Source organism: Oxyura jamaicensis, chromosome 3, assembly GCF_011077185.1.
Source record: "Oxyura jamaicensis isolate SHBP4307 breed ruddy duck chromosome 3, BPBGC_Ojam_1.0, whole genome shotgun sequence".
NCBI lineage: Eukaryota > Metazoa > Chordata > Aves > Anseriformes > Anatidae > Oxyura > Oxyura jamaicensis.
The window spans coordinates 99,361,910-99,383,401 of record NC_048895.1 but is presented as its reverse complement, the minus strand read 5'-3'; the positions used below and the strand labels follow the sequence as shown (position 1 = coordinate 99,383,401).

Sequence of the window (21,492 nt, the reverse complement as noted above, 5' to 3'; positions counted from 1 at the left end):
ATAATATGAGAGACAGTCTTATAAAACCCATTTCCAGTGCATGTCATTCATTAATGGGATTGTATATTTAAAACAAACATGACTTTAACAATTACCTCACAATATTTATACATTCTGCAAGTATAAAATAGGGCATGAATGTGATATATGAAGCCTAGTGAGCTTGGAAAAGAGATATCCATAAACTTACACCTTCCCACTCCCCACTAATCCTTCTTCTTTGACATTTTCTGCTCTCATTATGAAAATATCTCAGGAAGAATAAGTAAATCAAGTGAAAGAGCACACCAAGAGGTGAAGTAAGCTGATAACTCAGACCCACAACAAAGTCTGCAGTGGGAAATAGAAGTGAAAACTTTACCCATATTTGTAACAAAGGTGTGGACAAAAAGAAGAAAATGATCAAAATACACCTGGTTTTGTGACAACTTGAAGATGTTATTCATTGCAATTGTCAGATTCTGTAATGCTGGTAACAGCAACCTATGATGTGCAAAATGATTTTTCATCCTTGTGCTACCTGACCTCTCTGTAGCAATTATTTATTAGCAGATCCTGAGTAGGAAATTAACAAATCCAGCTGTCCACAAGTATCAGGTTCTAATCACCAGTGTCTTTGGGAGATTTTTACTATTTTGAATTATTTTCTGAACAGATAAAAACTAGTTTGAGTAAACTTAGTCTTTGATGAAGAGTACTGTTAAGCTCTTGTCAGGGTCTCAAGGGCACCAGCAGCCCTGCCAGCCTTGCCAAGCCTCCCCCAGGGCCTCCCTGACCCTGCCCATGGGCAGGCTGCTTATTTCAGCTCAGTCCTGAGGCCTTCAGTGCCTGCCCCAAAAGAGCTGTCAGAAGCCCTGTTCCCCACTCTGCCTCCATCTCTGTCCCTTATTGTTTCTGACTGATGGCCAAAACTCCTGGCTTGACCTCAGAGCCCCCTCGTGGAACCCCCTTGCACACTCCCCTTGCACTTAGTGTGGTGGTCCAATTTTCTACATACAAAATAAATAAATAAATAAAAATAAAAATTAAACCTCATTTTTCAATAGCTGCTTCACTACTTACCTAAGTATCCTGTCCTGCTCCTATGTTATAAAGGGACAAGAAATTCCCCAGATTTCTGCCTTTAGAGACCCCTCAGAGTATGAGCTGAAAGAAGTCTTGTCAGGTCATCTGACATGTCCCTGAAGCTGCCAGGACAGGGGAAAAGAAGGCTGAAGTTATACTGCAATAGATCTGGGGCTGTAGCCAGTCTGATACAGTTTAGAATAGATTTGAGGCTAATTTAAATGACATTGGAGACCAAGCTATGCTTCTGTGTCAGGGAGACATAAATAACTTCCTGCTTTCTCAGATGAATATTGAGAATTTTTATTAAAGAGGAGAAAAAATACAGCTTTATGAAAAATGTATAATTACTACTCTTTAAAATTTTGAGAATACATGTTCTACTCTTTATTAGATGGACAGTGTTAACACACGCCCTAAATCAGATTGGTATCCTATTGTGCTATATGGACATAGAGTGAAAAATGGTACCTTCACAAATAAATTTCTACCTGAAGAGACATGTTATGAGGAAGTATTATTATCACCTTTCCACAAAGGCAGTTGAAATATGGAGTCCAGCATCGTGCCAGTTGTTGACATACAGAATGAGGATGGCACCTGGGAGTCCTGGGTCTATCTGCTATCCACTCCACTGCCCACAGTTGCCCAGCTCTCCTGGAGGATAGCAAGTGGGGACTGCAGCCCCCCACTCTCTGTCACTGCTCCTTGGTGCACTGTGTGTACCCTGTCCCATGAAGCAGAAAAGCTTGTGGCACTTCCCTTCATGAAACATCCTGGTGCTACACACACAGTTCAGACAGAATCTCACAGAATGGTTGAGATTGGAAGAGACCTCTAGACATCATCTGGTCCAAGATCCTGCTCAGGCAGGGACACCTAGAGCCAGGGCCATGTCCAGGTGGCTTTTGAAGCTCTCCATGGAGGGAGACTCCACAGCCTCCACAACCTGAGCAACCTGTGCCAGTGTTCCATCATCCACACAGTAAAGACGTGCTTCTTGATGTTCAGATGGAACCCCCTGCATTCCCATTTGTTCCCATTGCCTCTTGTCCTGTCACTGGACACCACTGAAAAGAACTTGGCTCCATCCTCTTTGCACCTCCACTTCTTGTATTTATAGGCACCCCCCATTCATTAGTACAGTCATGAAATTCTGCTCCTGGGATGTCTGCTGTGTAGAACAGTGATCAGTAACACCCAGCCCACTGCAGTGCATGAAGGCAATTTAAAAGGTTTGGATTTTTTATTATTATTATTTTATTATTTAGCCTCATTCTTTCTGCTCTTTATTGTATACACCGAGGAACAATAATCTAAAATATGTATATAAATAATTTGTCATATACTACCTGCATAAACATGGAAAACATTCATGGATTTTGTCTGAAGTTTTAAATTGCCTGGGTGGTGTACAATTTTCTTTTCCTGTCTTTATCATGCTATTAAAAGGAGAACTCTGTGTACACTGTCTAGAATAAAAAAGAGTAATATCTTCTTTGTGTTACTTTATATTTTATATGGTTTTAGTTTGGTGTCCACTCTTGAGCAATAAAAAGAATGTATTAATATGCTTTTGAATATGGTTAACTTTTCCTGATATAAGAGATCATTAAATGAAGTTTGAATTTGTTGTAGGTTGTGATGGTACTGTGTGCTGTCATCTCTAAGATCCAAACATGGAAAGTAGAAACTAATTGTTCTCATCGAAAAGTGCTTAGACAGGTAACTTTCAAGTATTAACCATATGTAGCTAAAGCAGTGCTGGCTTAAATTTGGAGGGAGCTTTCACCATAACCCTGTAAGTGAATTTTATTGTATTCAGCAGAGTTTAGACAGGCATAATTTACATTTCATTACTCTTAACTATTTCAAAGCTGATTAATGTTCATTTAAAAAAAAAAAAAAAAAAAAAAAGTGAGATCATGACAGTCTGTTGGGAAAGACCTTGCTGTAAGGCCCAGGGAGGAAAGTTGAGTCTAGTGCAAGAAATTTGTCACAAGTCAGAGTGACATGGAGGAGGAACCTGATGGTCCTGAGCAGGGGAAATGTGAATTTCATAAAAGCATCTGTAATTTTTTCTATGAATTTCACTGTTGTTGCTCCAAGATAGCTGAGCTATCAAAATTTTTGGTGTCCCTGAGTGTATCACATGTGTAAGACAGTCTTATTCTCTCTACCCGCCTTTCATACAAAACTATTTTACTTTAAACTAATATATTAAGTGAATATATAACACAACTACTGAACAAACAGAATCTTAATCAGAAGACTGACAAGGACTGCAGAGAACTCCCGCCTGTTTGGCACAGCCTGCCATCGGTGTGCCAGCTCTCCATTCCAGCTACGCCTAACAGCCCAATGTCATCCACAGGTCTAAGCAATGAGGGGACACTTTCAAACCCACCAGAGCCATCCTGTGGCATTGTGAATAGAAGCTGGGCTTACAGAAGGAGATGGGATGTTCTTAGTATGGAGACCTCGCTTCTGAGTTGTTGGATGTTCAATTATTATTTTCTAAAAAAAATAAAAAAAAAAAAAAAAAATTAAGTGAGGGTTAAAACTAATTCAAGTTTTTTTATTTGGTGTAGGCAGCTTACATGAAATAGTACATAAGCCACTTGAAGATCACATATTCACTCCAAATTTGACTTCTCAAATTCCTTTGCCTTTAACAAGGACTGAGGTAGGTTTGAAGCCTGAATTACTTTGTCAAATCTCTAGCACATTTTTCAAGAACTTAGCATACTGCTGACATAATTTGAAAAAGACTTCCTAATGTTGTCTATGCCAATCATTCTGAACAAACCTGGTTTCTTTCTCTAGTTCTATCTATTTGGCACCCCAAAGCTCCAGTGCCTCAAATGAAAGCTGGAAATCCTTTTTGACTGCTAGTTTCAAAAAGCCATGTTTTGTATTGATGCAAGCAAGGTGACTACAAGGTTCCTAAGTTTGGGTCTGAATAGCATTTTGCCAAACTGTAGGTGTAAAGTACTAGAAACAGATTGAGAATAGTGGCTTTGTGGCTCAGCTCTATACCAACAGTAGTTTGGACCACAGTAATTGATCATATGAATCAAAGGAATTTTGTCACTGTCAGAAAAAGACCAAGTTAAAATTTGAAGGCAGAGGAGTAAAACCAAAGCTTTGCTATGCTTAGGGGTATTTTCTTTCTTCTCTCAGTATTTTTTTTTTCTTCCCTCATATAGCTGACATTTTAACCTGTGCCACAGCTATCTGACATTCCTGCAATTGTTGCCTAGCAAAGCATAGATTTTGTTAGCTCTCACCTTCTAAGGGACACATCTTGTCTGCAAACATCAACCTCCATGTTTCTCACTTCTATCCTATTGGTAAGATTGTCCAACTGTGCACCTAAGTACTTATTTCCAAGGAAATTATTGGTATTGAATATGCAATTTGCTTGGATTAGCCTGGATGTGAGATAAAACCCTACATTTCTGACATGATAGTTTTGTATAATGACACATCAAGTCAGTATGATGTACTGCATTGTAAGTGCTTCAATTTCTGTATTCTCTGGGTTAGTAGAATAGACTCACATTGGAGACTTTTTACATGCACTAGAGAAGTGTTAACATCTAAGCACATTAGCACGCTATACAACATATGTAATTTCTATTTGTTTTGTTTAAATATAGGAGAAACAGCTCAAGAAATTCAGTATAGCAGCTGGCCTGAACTCTGTCAGATGATTACTTTTAGAGAAGACAGATATTTAAATACTTTGGTATAAGAACTCTCAGATCAGAATTCTTTCTAAAATTGTATTCTTTGCCTTGCTTGCACGTTGAGATGACATGAAAAGCTTCAGCAGTGTAAAAAGGTAGAATTTACCTTAGCATTCCTTCAAGATGGATGCTAAAAGATGCATGAGGGTTGATTTACCTCTTCTACAATTTAGATATCTACTTTTGAACTAAATGCCTTAGGCCTTCTTTATGGACAGCAGCATTTAGAATGACAACTTCAAATAACATCTTTGTGTCATAGATATCTTCATTTGGTTGATGAATACTAGCAGTCTGAAAAAATTGAAAGGTGTAATGTTTGATGTAATAGGCTATTGAACACTTGGCTTTATGTATCAGCAGTCCAGTTTGTAAAACATTCTCTTCAGTCTTTAAAGCTATTGCTACATGTTTATAGTTAGAGGAACCATTTTCATGAAATATCATTGACTATAAGGGGGATTGCTCTTGGCAATGCCAGGAAAAAGACAGAACTGAAAAAGCAGTGGCAGTATAATTTAGAGGTTATACTGTTCAAGGTCAACTGAGAAAACTTTCTTTTACATGGCCTTTGCTTTATCTTTTCTGTGGGTACAGACTAGTGGATTGCTTGCTTGCTACCTTACCATTTTTATGTATGTAGGCACTCACTAAAAGGCTTAGTGTCACAGCCATCTTTATTCAATGTTCTAATCACATAGATGCAGATTTTTGGACCCCTCTCTTTCATGCACATGCATATATAAAGACATAAAGAGTAGCTTTAATTACACCATAACAAAGAAAATCTGTATTTCAGTAGCATCTCTATTTCAATTAGAAAGCAAATGCTTTTGCTGAAGATTGTTCTATTAAGATCTAGGCATTTTTCTCATTTAGGGCAACAAGAACTACTTGGAGAAGGAAGCACATCTTTTAAATAGTTTGTAAACTGCTTGTTCTGTTGTTTAAATTGGCTTCTAACACTATTAGTTTATGAGGAAATGTGCTTTAGGTTTTCTAGATTGTTTTTGTTCTCAGTGAACCTTTAAGGCTTAGTTAAAATTTCTGTAGTAAACATTATATTTTGTGCCATGTAAACAAAGTTCTAAAGAGTAGTGCATTATACATACAACCAGTGGTAGCAACATAAAGCTAATATCAGCAAATGAGAGAATGGGAAACCAGTTGTGTCCTCTTTCTAGAGTGCAATCAGTGTAAGAGTCTCTAAGATGGGCAATTACCTTAACTGCCTGCCTAAAGCAGCAAGTTGCATGATCAGTCCTGTGCACAAGATTATATGCTCCCCACTACTTGATTATGATATTCAGTCTGCTCTGATAGCTAACATGCAATTCCAGTGTACTGCTTTTAAACTTGTTAAGAAGCAAAAAGGGTACCAAGACAACCAAGTGAGAAAGCAATGGAAAAAATACTATTTCATCAATTAAATTCCTATAGCAGTTACTGTAGCACAGAGTGATATGGTGATTCCTCAGAATCAAATTGTGAAACCTCTCTCTTTCTGCTGAAAAGTCCCAGACATTTTCCATATTCATTTATTTGCATTAACTTAATTTAAAGAATTTGGCTTTGTTCCACTTGAAATAGGTAAAAAGAATTAATTGCCATGCTTAAAATAATTTATCATACAGGATATCCCTCTTCTAGTTGTGGTATTTCTAGCAAATGAAATCATGAGCATTCCTAATCCTTTGTTTCAGTCTGTCTCTGTTGTTTAGTAATCTGTAAGGGAAGAAAGCCAAATAAACAGCTGGCATGTTTTAGCGGTTACTACTAGCTTCTCTCTTGGCTGTCTCTGTCGAATAGAAGGGATTGCCTGGTGAATTTAAACGCAGGGCTGAGTGCCACACTTTCTCATTTTACACTACAGCTCTGCTGTTACACTGAACAGTTCTGGCACAAAGGAACTCTGCAAGCTATGTGGTTCCTCATTGGTAGCAGAGAGCAAGTCTTTTCCAGGGCTAATCTGAAACTGTGAAACAAACTCTTTTTAAAGATTGTTACAAACCTTTACAACTCTGTTTCTAGTGTAGGTCCTGTTTCTATGTATGTATTCACTGAAATACAAAGAATTAAAAATAAGAGAAGTAACAACCCTCTGTACTTTGCAAAGACAAAGGCATTGTACACTTTTTGGATGATGATGAAGTAAGCATAAAACAGATATTAGTCATATTAATAAAAAACTCGCAGTGGGGATGCAATATAATATGTGGTAGTGTTTGTTCATAAATATGTTTGTTTCATTTATGAGAATGACTTTCCCCACACACAAAAAAATTAAGACTTAGTTAATATCGATGAATTAGTACGCAATGTAATTGCAGTCAACAGATTTATTTATTTATTTATTTATTTATTTATTTATTTATTTATTTTACACAATGCAGCAATATGCAAACTGTTATTAATTATTCTGATTTTGTCTTCGACAATTTCTATTTTAATATTATCCGTTTTGGTCTGTAGAAATTAAGAAGAAAAGATCAATATATTTTTCTTGTTCATTGTACTTAAAAAAAAAAAAAAAAAAAAAACAGCAATCTTTCAATGAATTAACACCAATGAATTGCACATGTGATTTATTTTCATAATCTCTTTCCTACTTGAAAGTGTTTTCTCTCCCTTTATCCCTATTTCGTCTGTCATAGTATATCAACTTGTTGCATCTCAACCTCACTCAAGGAGTAGCTAGTGTTGAGTTATATAATTCTGTGAAATCAACAGTGCCACCCAAGAAAACAAGGTTCTACTCTGTATGTTTAATGATTTATATTTAGATTTATATGTAAAATAATAAATATAAATATATATTTATATTTTATGATTTATATTTATTAGGGAATATAGGCAAAAGTAAGTATTGATATCAGTAAATGGTAGATTTGTTCAGGTGATACTTACTGGTATATGTCATGGCTAATATGAGTTTTCACATCTGACTATAGCTTCTGGCTGATACCATATAGAATATTCATATTGAGCTATAGGGTTTACAAAGCCTGAGTGTGATTCCTGGTCTGGTGAAACTGTTCATACCCTTATATATACATTTTTTTCTTTGTTTATGCTGCATGAATCCTGATTTACAAACTCACAAGTTCTTCAACTTAATTGCAACTACACTTAGGTGTATCCCTTAAGGCATACATATACAGGCATGTAATACTTTATATATTAAAAAAAAAAAAAAAAAAAAAAAAAGTCACCTTTTTAAAAATTCTGACATTTAAATCCAAGTATTAAAACCCTGATCAGCAAGTTGATGTATACAAACTTTTAATCTATAAAATTTTAACTTCATTTAGATTCTCAGTGTGAAAATTCTGGCTTCTACAATTAGGCAGTTCAGAGTATCTTATTTCAGAGCTGCCTGCTCTTTGTACTCTAATCCACAGCATTATAAGGTCTTTTACCCTGAAATCACTATTTACCCATTTTTCAACCCACAATGAACTCTGGTAAGTGTGGTAAATTATACCAGCTTTTTTTTTTTTTTTTTTTTTTTTTTTTTTTCCATCTGCCTTTTCTACTGATGCTAATAAATGTAGTTTTCAAGTTAGCCAAAAGGTATAACCACAATATCTTTCTGAATGCTGGGATACAGGCTATCCAATAGTAGAACTGTACATCCCTGATGTACTGATTCCTTTTTACTTATTCTAGTGTCACTCTTCATTTCATTAATTTTTCATTTACTGCCTCCAGGAAACTTCTCTCTGATTCTGGCATGTTTCCCTCTTTCTCCCTAGTGAACATACTTGAGACAAAGAAATCTTTTAGCTTTGCAGCACTCTGTGCCTCATCTGTCATCAACTCGCCTCCATCCATCACACCAAGAGACTAGTCTTCCTCATGATCCTTATCTATTTGTAAAACCTTTGGTTTGTCCTTCTACCATTGATTAGAATTCTTTATATTTTTTTTCTTTTTACTCTAGTGCTTTTATTTTTACTGTTTTAACAGGTATATGTATTTCAATTATAACAATAATAGAAAGTATTTAACTATGCGTATAAGCACAATCTTAGGAGGAGAAAAGAAAGTATATAATTCACAGCTGCATAATGCTTTAACACTATATCCTTCTGTAGATCATGTTTGAAAGAGTTTCTACTGATATGCATCATATAAACTTATTGTTTGCAATGATCTTTTATGCAACCAGTGAAACCAAAAATGTTGCATTAATTGAACTGCATGAGACTCAGATTCCAAACTGTGAATATTAGCTACTGAAGATAAAAAAAGGGATAGTTTGAATGTATACTGACTGTGAACAGTGGCCAGTTACCATGTTAAATTGCCTGCCTCTGCAAGACTGCCCAATATTCTCTTGAACGTGAATCAGTTTTAAATTTCAGATGAAGAGACAAGACACACAATGAAATTCAGACATGTTCAAAAACTTACTTAATATTGACCAGCTACTACTGCTACTACAGTCTGATGCAGTGAACCAAACAGTGCCTGGAAGTGAGGTACAGAGCATTTGCCTGTTTAACAGATGAGAACTTTAGGATTAATGTGCAAATTGTTGGTATGAAACAAGTGTAGCCTTTATTTTCAATAGGTTCTCATAAGCCACATGAAAGAGCTTCACCAGACCTTGTAAGTTGAGGGTTAGCAGTCTCTATCCACTGTGTAAAGAATCATTGAGATAAGCACTCCTAAAGGAGACATTCTTTAAGTAATATTAAATGAGTAACTACCACCTGTTTAATAAACATTATAACTTCTGTTAATTTTACTGTCTCAGTGATCTCAACTTGTGGACAAAGAGGTCAGTGCATCAGCTAGGGAAGACAAATATAGATCAAAATGCAGTCCTTACTATGAAGAACTAGGACTGTAGGTACCATATAACTGATGGAAAACATACTGATGAAATTTGAGCAAACTGGAAGACTTCATTGGTCAACTTTGTAAACACTGATCACAGTATACCTGCCACTTAATATTTGTTAAGGTCTTGCTTGAGCTTCACCATAAATGAAAGACTCAAGGAGCAGAGATATATAATTAGGAAGCTTTGCAAGTGTTAACGGGAAACACATATGTATGAAAAACAACCTAATGGAAATGTCAGGGGGTGTTAGTAAAATGAGTAGTCGCATGGTGGAGATTGGAATTTTTACTTCAGAACTCATCTTTCCAGGCAAACACACTCTATATGGCACTGACTTCAAATCTTATATGTTTAAGTGCTTGTTATCACTGTTACATAATATTGTTTTGATAAACTTATATGTCATCAGTTTAGACTTGAGTTTTTGCTGTTCTAACCTGAGATGTTTGCTTAAATTTCTATGTTACCAACAGTTGTGTTCTCAGCGAACCCATTTTTTTGCTTAGGAATATATTGAGCTATATTGGATATATTTCTAAAGTATACTTATATATATATTCTAATATATAAATATGGCACTTAGTGTTAGCCCAAAGCCACAAACCACTCCAACCAAGCCTACCTAAAATCATATTCAGAACTGAACTCATCTAGTATCTCTGAAATGGACATTTTCCTAAAGACTTTCTATCTCCATATGCAGAACTACAGAATCTCAGAATAGCTGAAGTTTGAGGGAATTCTGAATATCTAGTGCAATCTCCTTGCTCAAACTGGGTTAAACTACAACAGATTTCTCAGGCCCATGTCCACTAGGGCTTTGAATGTTTCCATAGATGGAGATTCCACAATTCCGTGGCCAACCTCCTCCAGTGTTTGATCACCCTCACAGTAAAGCAAACAAACAAACAAAAACAATAAACAAATAAAAGCTACATTTCTAGTGCTTAAGTGGAATTTTCTGTATTCTAGTTTGTACACATTGCTGCTTGTCCTGTCACTAGATATCACTGAAGGGAGTCTGGCTCCCTCTTTCTATTTCTCCCTATTAGGCACTTAAAAACACTGATAAGATCCGCCCTGAACCTTCTCATCCCCAGGCTAAACAGTTCCATCTTGCTCAGTCTCTCCTATGAAAGATAATTCCTCTTCCTTAGATTTCTGTTTCACATACAAGTCCCAAGGTTGGGGTTTTGCATTATGTACTTTTTGAAGACTTGTCATCTGTGCATTAGAATCAGTTTTGAACTAGCCCAGATTCTAGGAGTATTCAGATAGATTTAGTTTCTTACCTCAAATCATTTTGGTGTTGGTTCATATAATTAAATAATGGTAAAATATTTTCTAATTCTTACTCAGCCAAAAATATCCCTATCTTATCCCATACCTGTCTTTCCTGAAGACAGAACAGAATAGAGTTACACATACACCTTCCTGACAGAGCATTTCTCAAGTAAAATACCCTTAGTATTCTCCTACACTTGCATTGTTGCATGTCTACAAAAAAATATTGGAACCCAAGCCATGCCCTTCTGTACTTTTCAAGGGTCTTAAATTAAGATTCCTTTCAGTTGCTAAGCACTAGACCAGATAGCATAACATGCACTACCATGTTATCATAAGACACTGCTATCCTTCTTCAAATATCCATAGTCTAGGCAGAAAATTCAGACCTATAATTTATAATAATGTGATGTTGCTTTGTCAGGCCTGCTACTGCTGCAGCTGCTAACCCAGAGCACACAGTCCCTGGAGGAAATGTTAGTATGTTCTTTCTGTGGCTGGAGAATTGTCAGTGCCACAGCTTTGTTCTTTGTGAAGTAATTCTTGTCTGCTTGGCCCAGTAGGGCTGATGATCAACTAATCTGGGATTAGGAAATTAATAGAAGCACAAAAGGTCAGGAAGGGTGACTTTTGCTTGGGACAGGGAGGCAGGAAGTCCTCAGCTTGCTGACATTTAACCTGTGAGTTGCCATTCTGGGCAAGAGATATTCACTGGATAACCATACAGTTCACTGGAAGACTGAAAGAAAGAGGTAGAGAGGTAGAAAAGAATCTGCTTCACAAAGAATCCCTTCAAAGAGCATGCTGGTGAAAGTTCTGATATGGTGGCATAACTACATCATACACGTACAGCCAACAGAAAACTTCTAGTATTAATATCACCAACCCAGGTAACAGTAAGACATCTTCCTCCAGGAATAGATAATAAGCAGGCTTGGACTATAATGAGGCAGTAAGACACTGCTATCTGCCCAGGGTTTACATCACCTACTTTCAGGGCAGTCAACCAGATATACCATAATACCAGCTCCTCCCAGTCTGATACCACCATCAGACATACCACCGCTGATACCACCATACCAGACATCCACTAGCTCGTAGCAGGATTTTTCAGCTAAGTTAGTTCCCCTGCCACTTTAGTTGATGTGGACTACACATATAGACTTAACACTTTACTTGCTCCAACAGACCACTCCAGAATCAATGGGGAAAACCTATACACATAAGACAAAAAGTAGTAGTATATAGGTGAGTCCTTTCAAGACTTTCCAGTTTGAGGAACTGGAGACAAAGCTATACAGGGCAAAGGAATAAAAGAAATAATGTTTTTAGGTGTCAGGTACACATGAGAAAATGGAGATACGCTCCCACAAACAAGTCTTATTCCCAGCTTCACAGTATTGCCATTACACCAAAGGCCTTTGGTTGAGAAATTATTGTGTAATTTATGTGTTTTAAAATATTACTCCTTGTAAACTATATCATTCTTTGTATCTGGAAACAAGTAATGATTGTTTTCTTGAAAACTAATTTAAAAATTCAGTATGGGTATCTTCTGGACCTAATGAGATTTGAACTTTAAATCTAACCTTTTCTTCCCTCATCTCTGGAAGACACAATGCCTGCAATGTATACTCTTATTCTGGGTCAAGCTCTTGCCTTCTAACATGAAATAAAAGCATCCTCAGATGACTTCAAAAGAGAGAATGAACCAAGAGTATATTTGCAAGATAGAACAGAGGCATCTGGCATCAGAGCCAGTGAGCATGTGGAGTGAGGTGAAATGCTGGAGAGTGTCTGAGTGACATCCTCCAGTGAGGCACTCAGAGTTGGCAGGTGCACGGGGCAACTGTCTTTTGCTCCATGCTAGGTGGTGAGCACAGCAGTGGTGCCTATTCACTGCTTTCACAGGTTCGTAGTCATACTTTTAGCATGACTACTGGAGGAAGGCCAAACAGGAACAGATGGGTATAGAAAGATGTGTGTGAATATATATGGTGAAGATGGTATAAGCCTTCGTGCAGAGGAGCTTAGGGTACAGCTAAATGGTATGTTATAAAACTTACTTTTTTAGCATTTTCATGGACTGGAAATCTGTCCATTTCCTCTGTAAAATGTGTGCTAGCCCTTTCAGACAGAAAGGAAAGAATACAGGAGAGAGGAAAAGGTTTTATTTTTCTATGTTGAATCCTTAATGAATGATCAGTGAATTTCAGTATGGGTTGGATGGTATTTCCTTGCATTTTATAGTAAAACCTGGAAGAGTTCATTAATCTTAGAGGACAGCAAATGGAGAAACATGGGATAAAAATGTTCAGAGAAGAGGAGGAAAGATTTAGAAGAAATGGTGAGAGATCAATTGAGAATGAAAGAGAATTTAATCTTTGAAGTAGGTAAGTTAACAGTTGTAATACTAGGTGTGTATGTAAAGGAATAATCTCTCCAATGTACTTACTCTTTGGATTTGCATGACTTTCGTTTCTGAAACTATGTCCATCAGGTTGTACTATTAAAAAATAATAATTATTATTATTAAAAAAAAAAACAACAAAAACTGTCATTTAATGGGTGAGAGTCTTACAAAAACTACAGTGAAACAAAGGTTAAATTCACACAGAGACTGAATTGCTCAGTGGACTGAGAACTACATTGGTTCTGATGTTAAGTCCCCTTGTGAGGAGTGCTAGCAGGTCTTGAAACATAACAGATTTGCTTTGGAGTCAGTCAATCAGGAGTAATTCAGATCTCGTTTGAATAGGTGCAGACAGCAAAGTCATCAGGCTATAGTTACTGTGGCAGTAAAGGCAGAATAATTTCTCAGCTGCTCCCAGGTGCCAGAGCTCTAAGCAGCTATGTGACCAGTATTGTACATGAGTTCCCACATTATGGTCAATGAGGGCATAGACTGTGGCAGAGTGATGCTTCCTTGCAGGTCACTGTGAGGAAGAGTGCCATACACCTGAATGCCAGTGGTTAGCCAGGGCAGGGCTCCACAGTGTTCTGTGACGAGTCTGATGGTGAGCTTGCCAGATGCATACTGCTTTGCTACAGACCACCTTCCAGGGGTTAACACAACTTGCATCTCTGCTGAGATGGGATATAGAGATAGGTATGCTGTCTCTTTAGTGCTACTGCAAAATTTTATGTAGGACCAGGAAGGTGGTCTTTCATATTCTGAAGTTAGTGACTCATTTAAAAGACATGGTGAACTTAATGCTAATGATGAATGACCAGTGTTGTTCACACATAGTAGCCCTAAGTTTGGTAATGGTAAATCTGTCACTGCCTTGACTACACTGGGGCCTCTGCCTCATCTTCACATCACAAATATCAGATTGTCACACAGGGAAAGCCACAGGCAGCTGAAGGGAAGGATTGGATAGGGCTCTTTATGTAGGTTCAGCACTGGTTCAGGGCTTTGGACGTGGAAAAGACAAGTAGGGGATGCACCAAGTCCTACAAAGGCTTTACTGAAGGACACAGGAGAGCTTTTGGCGTTTATGCTATTCCTGTTATTGGCTCATAACAAGTCCTCAACATGCCCTGAAAATGCCTGCAACAAAACACATGGGAAATTCCCATCTAGGAAGCAATCTTCATAATGATGTAACCAAGGAGGTTTCTCCTACAGATTTGAGCTAGAAACAGGAAATGTTCCTGCAATTAAGGAATTGAAATATCTTTTTTATCCCTTGTACCATGAAAGATTAAGGCTCACCCAAACATTAGTACAGAAAATATGGTAACTGTCTAGTTGGACTCCACACAAGGATTTTCAGTTGAATGGAGCTGAGTGAGAAGGAAAACCAAAGCAGTAAAGCAACAGTTGAATTCTTCCCTTGTGTTAAGATAGTCATGAGATTTGTAACAGATCAGTTCTGCATATAGGTCAGGATGTTTGAGAAAGACACGTTTTTTTTTTTTTTTTTTTTTTTTTTTTTGTTTTTTTCTTATAAAGCTTTTAAAATGTTGATGTTAGAAGACTGATACATTTTATATAGTAGGGGCTTAGTGAGTTGAGATCTGATTTTCTGTTAAGTATGTTGAACAATACTATACAATACTGTAGTTAACCTTGCTTTTAAAGCCAATCTCTGGTGTCTTACAATATGTTGGTTTTTTTTGTTTTGTTTAATTTTGTTTTCATAATAGAGAAAAGGAAGAAAGTATCCCTGGACTGAGCCTGGGATAAAGTATATGTGGGCATACTTTATTTCCACATGAAGGTCCACTTACCTACTTCCTTGTGATTCAATATAACTGGGGAGGCAGTCTGTATTGTTGCCCAAATTAAGATCTCTAGTTTAAATTTAGCTTCTTAGCTGTATAACAATACCTATGATTGTTGCTGTAGACAGTGAGAACAAAGGAATGTGTTTCCACAGTGACACTAAAAAATTGCAATAAGGGCAATAGTCCTTCTGTTCTGTTCTGGTCTGTTCTGTTGTGTGTCACCATGGTACATTGCTTAAAAAAAAAATATGAAAATAAACTTATGCTTATGTAGCAAGTAAAAAATAACAGCCTCTTACTATCACAGGGAAAACATAACTTTAAATACATTCTCATCATTACACCTTACATTAGTGGACTAATGAAAATACAGGTTAGGAATCTTGATTCCTAGTTTCCTTCACTAAATGTTAATCAAAAAATCTTTTCCTAAGTATAGAATCATTTCACTTATTCTTTGTTGGATGTTGACCATCACTAAAATTTTATGCAATTCATGTATTTATAACTGAGTACTTAGAGTATGTTTAATAAAGTGGTACATAAAGAGAAAACTGCACAAACTTTTATTTTAGGGATGCAATTTACATCTTCTTTCAGAACTACCAACAGGCAGACTGGGCTACTTATGGTTTTTTGTTTGTTTGTTTGCTTGCTTGCTTGCTTGTTTGTTTTAGTGTTCAATTTATGTTTGAAAATTTGAAAATATCTAATAGCAACAGTAAGTAAGGTGACACAATTCATATAAATGTTACAAACAGCAAAAATGCAGGCTACAGTTTTATTAGTGTTAAAAATAAAGGAAATGGGCCACATGAAATAAGTACAAACACCCAAATAATAAGGCAGTGTAGTATTCCTACGGCATACTATCTTGGACCAATTAAACAACCCCCATTGCCCTCAAAGAAAATAAAAGGCAGAGCAAAAGCATTAGAGTTTAACAGTGTGGCGGTCAGGGGTTGATTCCCTGAAGAAGATTATTAGACTTTCAGAACGTACCGAAATTAAACTCTGGAGTGTTTCCAATACTACAGAGTCCTTAAGAGAGTTCAAAGATGTAGCCTAGCAGGCTTCACCTTTGCTGTGCTGTGTCTCCTCTTTAGATCTTGCTCTGGTGTTGTTAACTGCTTCATTCTCAGGTGAAACATTGATAATCTAACCCATAGGAATCATTTAAAATGCTTATCTGATATGGATTATTTGATTTTACTGAATGGAACAGTTTTATCCTATACACTTGAATACCATGGTAGGTAGAATACCAATCTAAACATCTAGTCAGAGAGAAACATTTTTATCCACTGATTTTGTCTCTTCTGAAGATATAGTTTCAAATTCTCTGTTCAAAAATAATTTCCAAAAGCTCTGGTGTCAGCTTTAGGAAACTTCACCACTGCACCTGGACCTTAGTCTCACTAAGACATATGCAGGTTTGTTAAGGAAGTAATGTTTATGTGGATAAAGTGAAAAAAAAAAAAAAAAAAGCAGAACAAAACAAAACAAAACAACAACAACAACAACAACAAAACAGTAAACTACTTTTCAGTTTTCCTACTTGAATGCATATTCTCTACACACTCTTGTTTATTTATAAGACCCATTGAGCATCTGTGACTAAAGTTGTATACCTGCTAATGTAAGTACACTATGCTAAAATGTCCTCAAAGCACATAAATTTAGGACAATACAAGTAAACATAACATAACAACAAAAAATTTCTTCCTCCCTGATCCTCCAAAGTAAATATGAGCAACTGATTCGTATATGGAAAATGTTACAGAATACTCCAGTACATACTGTGTACCTCACACTCTTAGATAATTGCTTTTGAAGTGGTGGTAATCTTGTCAACATTAGCCTTTCAGAAACTTGTAACTTGCTATTCAGATTATATTTTAGAATTAAGTTTTATGGATAGCTGGGGATGTTTAAAGTTTGGAAGATCAGACTAGAATGATGGATATTAGTTATTCACATCTCCTGTTAAATTATGCAAGTCCTGACCTATAATTGTGTTTGAGATGACAGGGGGTTTGAGCAAATTAAGTTTCCTTGCAGGGGAGGATATTCATGCACAGCTGAATACCAGATATTCAACAACAAAGGTTTTGTGGTCCAGTGGTGGAATAGCTTCACATGCATAAATTCCACTGAAATCAATGGGACTAATAGATGCTGAGTAAGGGCTATTATCTTGTAACTGGTGCAAGACCTGAAAAGAGAAATATAAATCTTTGCCAATCAATTCTGTTTGTTGTGTTGTTAACCCTTACTACAATTCTTTTCATGTTTTGGAAAATGTGCACATACATAGTTTACTATCATGAGCATTTGCTTTTAAAAGTCATATTAAAGTTGAATTTGAGGTATCTGTAGATAAGCCTGTGGTGGTTTTACTGTGCTAGGCAGTTGAACACCACGACCACTGTCTCACTCCCCCTCCTCAGATGAGGAGGGGAAATAAAGGAAAGAACAACTCACGGGTTGAGATAAGGATAATTTAATTAAATTAAAGAGAATATATATATATATATATATTATTAAGGAAATATTATTATTAATTAAACAATTAAAATAAAGGGAAAAATAAGGGAAAGGGGAAGAGGGAGGGGGAAAGGAAATAACTAAACAAAACAAGTAAAGGCTATGTGGACGTGCAGAGGAAAGAAATTACTCTCTACTTCCCACAAATGAGCGATACTTGACCACTTCCTTGAAGCAGGGCCTCAACACACGTAGCCGGTGTTCGGGAGGACAGATGTTTTCACAACGAGAGCCCACCCCTCCCCTCTTCTTCCTTTTTCCATCTTTTATTGCTGAGTGTGACATCATATGGTATGGAATATCCCTTTGGTTGGTTTAGGTCAGCTGCCCTGGTGATGTTTCTCTCACACTTTTTTGCTCACCCCCTAGGAGGGTTAGAGAGAGTCCTGCTGCTGTGCCAGCACTTCTCAGCAGCAGACACAACACCGGTGTGATACCAATGCTGTTCTAGCTACAAGTGCAGAGCGCAGCACTGTCTGGGCTGCTGCAGGGAAAGTTAACATCCCAGCCAGACCCAGTACAAAGCCTTAAAGAGTATTTCATCTCTGTAAAATGGCAGACAATCACAGGACTGAGTCCACTGCATTGTTGTACAAATAGTTGTGAAAATCATTATTTTTGGTTCTTATTACAATTAAGGTCACAATAACAGATTCAACTTATGACATTTTTTCCCTAGTTTTTGTCACTGCATTGAGAATGTGTCATCAGAGACAGAGATTTCAACCATTAAAAAGTGAATGTAATTCATTTTTTGTCACTTTATATATATATATATATAAAAGGAAAAAAGCATATAGTTAACCCCAATTATGCAATAATTTAATACTGTCACAAAATAATTATGATTACTGAAAATATAACAACCTTCATTCATTTTTTGGTAACACACACCCTAATATTGCTCCATAATAAGGTAAATTGTTGTGTTTAAAAAGTTTTATTTACAAACAATAAACTGAATTGGTCTGATTTCAAATTTAGTTTGCTTTTTGAAGTCAATCATATTAAAGAAAAAACATGCAGTGTTTTTTGTATTTATGGAGCAGTCATGAAGAGTGAAGCAGTTTCCATGTCAAAAAGGTTACTGCGGTAGTCTTATTTAATAGTGGTGATAGGCTGATCAGTCAAATGAAAGGGAAATGGGAGACTTAGAAGAACAGAAAGTGTATTTTAAAGGAAACAATGTTGCATGAGAAGAAAGGATTGAACAGGAATTAAGAACTTAATTGGAGAAATTTGAAGAATGCAAGGGAGGGGTTAAAAAAGGAAGGTAAAAAGTGGTGTACAGTGTAAAGCGCAATAGGAAGCTAGTAGGGATGATGAAAAAAAGGAATGTAGGAAGTTGAAAAATAGCAATGATGATGTTCTTTCCTGCCGGTAGCAGCAACTTGGAAACCTTGGTTTTCTGAATAGGCAAATGAAATCACAAACTCTGGCAAGGAATATATAAATCACCTCACAAAAGGTAGGAGAGGAAATGTGGGGCATGATAACCTGTGGAGGTAGGTAGGGAATTGAAAGGATTTCATATGGTACCTATATATATATATATATATATATATATATATATATAAATGTATAAATTTTTTACTCTTCTGGCTAACTAACAAAAATCATATGCTCATTTGGGATCTCTGGTTGCTCAGCTTGTTAAAAAATTAGAGCGAATATTGACCAGAGGCATTCTGTAGGCTAAGTTTCTCAACTTCGTCCTTTTAACTCCACTGACTTTTCAAGTTATTATACATGACACATCTGTGTACTTATGAAAAAAGAATGATAAGTGCTGCTGACATAAAAGACAAAATTTATCCTTGGTGTAACAACAATGAGTAGGACCAGAGACAGATTTCCCCCTGTACTCTTAACTTTGGCATTCAGCACAAAATCCAATTTTTCTTGACAGAAGAAAATGGGAAAATTCCAACAGTTGTGCTGCTAGAACTGGTTGATACTATAGGTCCCACAGGTCATATTCCCCATTTATTTCTGTAAACATTAAAGTCTGTGTCAAGATCTTTAGACAATTTTAAGGATTAAATCTAAACTGTTCAGGAATTTTTTTCAAGTTTCATAACTACAGAAATATTGAAAAATAGGAAAGATTTGTCAATGTTAATTAAGAGTGGCCAGGAGTCAGGACCAGCACCCCTCCCCCAAGAGAAATTATTAGTGAATTACATGTAAGGAGTTATCTTGGGAACTCCTGGCTAGACCCAGTTCAAAATAGAACATTAGCTAGCTGTGAATGGCACCACCTTTTCAGAATTCTGAGGTGAAAGAATCATCACAGAATCACAGAATGGCTTGGGTTGGAAGGGACCTTAAAGAACATCTAGTTCCAAACCCACTGCCATGGACAGGGATGCCATCCACTAGGTCAGGTTGTCCAGGGCCTTGTCCACCCTGGTCTTGAACACCTACAGGGATGGGGCATCCTCAGCTTCTCTGGGCAACCTGTTCCAGTGCCTCACCAACCTCTGAGTGAATAATTCCTTCCTAATATCTAATTTAAATCTACCCTCTTCTAGTTTAAAACCATTCCCCCTTGTCCCATCTGCCTGAGCAAAAAGTTGCTCTCCATCTTTTTTATAAGCTCCCATTAAGTATTGAAAGGCTGCAGTGAGGTCTCCCAGAGACTTCTCTTCTTGCTCTCCATCTTTTTTATAAGCTATCTTTAAGCATTGAAAGGCTGCAATGAGGTCTCCCCAGAGCCTTCTCTCCTTGCTCTCCATCTTTTTATAAGCCGTCTTTAAGTATTGAAAGGCTGCAATGAGGTCTCCCCACAGCCTTCCCTTCTGCATGCTGAACAGCCCCAGCTCTCTCAGCCTTTCTTCATAGGAGAAGTGCTCCAGCCCTCTTATCATCTTTGTGGCCCTCCTCTGGAGCCCCACATCCTTCCTGTGCTGAGGGCCCCAGACCTGGATGCAGCACTCCAGGTGGGGCTTCACAGGGGCAGAGCAGAGGGCAATCACCTCCCTCAACCTGCTGGCCTTTTCTCTTTTAATGCAGCCCAGGATGCAGCTGGCCTTCTGCAAGTGCAAGTGGGCACTGCTGATTCATGACAAGCTTTTTGTCCAGCAGAACCCCCAAGTCCTTCTCTTCAGGGCCCCTCTCAATGAGTTCTCCCAGTCCATGCTCCTGTCTGTTATTGCCCCAACCCAGGTGCAGCATCTTACACTTAGACTTGCTGAACCTCATGAGGTTCACATAGGCACAGTTCTCAAGCTTGTCCAGGTCCCTTTGGATGGCATCCCTTCCTTCTGTTGTATTGACTGCACAACACAGCTTGGTGTTGTCTGTAACTTTGCTGAGGGTGCAATCAATCCCATTGTCCATGTTGTTGATAAATATTTAATACAGTACTGGTCCCAGGACAGAACCCAGAGGGACGCTACTCATCGCCTGCTTCCACCTGGATATAGAGCCATTGACCACTACTCAATGGGTGCGACCTTCAAGCCAATTCCTTATCCAGTGAAAGGTCCACCCTTCAAATCCATATGTCTCCAATTTGGAGATCAGGATGTCATGTAGGACTGTGTCAAAGGCCTTGCAGAAGTCCAGGTATATGACATCAGTCAATCTTTCCTTGTTGACTAATACAGTCACTCCATCATAGAAGACCAACAGATTGGTCAGACATGATTTATCTTTGGTGAAGCCACAGTGTTTGTCTCCAATGACCTTCTTGTCATGCATCTGCCTTGACATAGCTTCCAAAAGGATCTGTTCCACAATCTTCCCAGGCAGAAA

General features: G+C 37.4%; 1 protein-coding gene across 11 annotated transcripts in view; it reads left to right on the top strand.

Moving 5' to 3' along the window:
- The window catches only part of MYT1L (myelin transcription factor 1 like), a 327,925-nt gene that overhangs the window by 130,305 nt on the left and 176,128 nt on the right, over positions 1-21,492 (top strand). Inside the window, exon 1 of one of the 11 annotated variants that reach the window (XM_035321973.1) lies at positions 12,788-13,346. The exons of the other annotated variants lie outside the window; for them this stretch is intronic. The gene's annotated coding sequence lies outside the window, so the exon portion shown is untranslated. Of the gene's footprint in view, positions 1-12,787; positions 13,347-21,492 lie in introns of those variants that run through there. 11 annotated transcript variants of the gene reach the window in all.